We start from the raw sequence: 1,844 nt of genomic DNA, 5'->3' as shown, positions 1-1,844 counted from the left end.
GCTACCTTGGACCAACCCTGGCCCCGCCCTCGGCCGGGGGAGCGGGGAAGGCAAGAGTAGGGGGTGGGGAGGAGGAGGACCGAGACTCCCTGCGCCTGCGTGGAGGGGGCAGGGAGGGTCTCGGAGCTGGCCAGAGCCGAGACTCCTTCGAGGAAAGGGGCAAATCAGGGGTTCTTAGGGACCTCACAGGGGCGAGGGGAAGGGGAAGGGACCTCTCAGGGGACTGAGTACCCGGGACTGGGGTGCGGGGAGATCCCGAGGGAGAGGGAAGGAGCGTGAGCAGAGGGGTTCTGTGCAGGCGTAGGAAGAACGGGCAGGGGCACCTATGATTGCTGGGGAGGGATACGTGTGGGGTAATGGGGACCCACAGAGCAGGGGTCCCACCGGGAATGGATATCTAGGTGGGAGGCGCCGCCCCGCGATAACAGTCGGCTGCCTGCTTGGACAGAGTCCTGCGGAAGCCCGGGCACCTCTTTGAGTTCACCCAGGCTGGGGCTACGCGCTCAGTTCATTAGTCATTCAACGGATAATGGCTGTGCGCCTGCTTTTACCAGGCTCTGAGTTGGGAGCTGGACATGGAAGGGCCAGATGGGGCTACAACACCTGTAAATATTCAGTCATTTAACAAACATACATTAAGTACCTAATATGTGCTTGTGTGCCTGGCCCTGTGCGTTGAACGAAGTCAAAACCCTGAGCTCGGGAACTGACATTGAGGGGAGCAGCCGACAGTCAGTGAGAGGACAATGTGTTTACTAGGGGTGAGTTCGGAGGAGACAGCAGAGAGGTGGGGGGCTGTTGGGAAGGGCACTTTAATAGAAACTGGAGTGGTGACTCAAATGGGAAGAGTGTCCCCGCCGAAAGAACACCCAGAGCATAGGGAGGGTCAAGTCGTGCAGGGTCCCGGTAGGCGCGGGAGGACTTGGGCTTCTACCCCGAGGGACGTGGCAGTCATGGAGGGCATTGGGGCTTGTGGACTAGGTGTTCTCTAGCGCCGATGATGGCTGCGGGGAGAACAGGGTGTCAGTCTGAAGACCAAACCTGACTCAAATGCTCACAGGCAGCCCTCTGGTGGCTGCTGGGGAGAACAGACCGTAGGTGCGGGGAGACCGGAACAGAGGGGACTGTGCTGATCTGGGAGGGATGTTGGGGGGTCACACGAGGGAATGCTATTACGTACCCTGCTAAGTCCTGGGAGGGCAAAGAACAAGTGGCAAGAAGAGAAAGTTGGGGCTGCTTTGGCCGGGATGGTGAGGGCAGCCTTCGTGAGCAGGTGCCATGCATCCTTGCAAAGGGCATCCAGGCAGGGAGATAGCCCATGCAAAGGCTGGGAGGTGAGACAAGCCTGGAGAGTCTGCACAGCTGCAGGGAGGCAGGCTAGGCAGATGAGGGGGGAGGGGAGGAGAGGAGGGTAGGCAGGGCTTCCTGGGCCCTGCAGGACTCTGGGTGATATTACGGGGCTTGGGGAAGTCAGGAGAGGATGACTTCTGTGTTTTTTCAAATTGACTTCCAAGTGGGAGATAGTGAAGGCCTGGCCAGGGTGTAGTCATGGGGGCAATGGGAAGTGGCTGGATCCAGGACAGGCTCTGAAGGCATCTGACAACTGAAAGGGGGTGTCTCAGAAGGGGAGTGAGCTGCCTCACTGAGATGATGGAGGCAGGGGTGGGGCAGGTTTGGGGAAAGTGGGCTGCAGCCCAGGGAGTAGCGAGACCAGAGGGACAGACTGGGGAGGGACAGGCCACAATGGTGGGAATGTGGATGGAAGGTTTGGAGACAGAGCCTGAGCCATAGGACAGGAGAGGGGCCTGGTAGTGAGACATCTGGCATTACAAAGGCTCCTCCCA

The sequence above is a fragment of the Sturnira hondurensis genome, unplaced genomic scaffold, assembly GCF_014824575.4.
Source record: "Sturnira hondurensis isolate 20B ecotype Veracruz unplaced genomic scaffold, ASM1482457v3 Scaffold0003693, whole genome shotgun sequence".
In the NCBI taxonomy this organism is placed as follows: Eukaryota; Metazoa; Chordata; class Mammalia; order Chiroptera; family Phyllostomidae; genus Sturnira; species Sturnira hondurensis.
Note: the sequence above shows the minus strand (reverse complement) of the source record.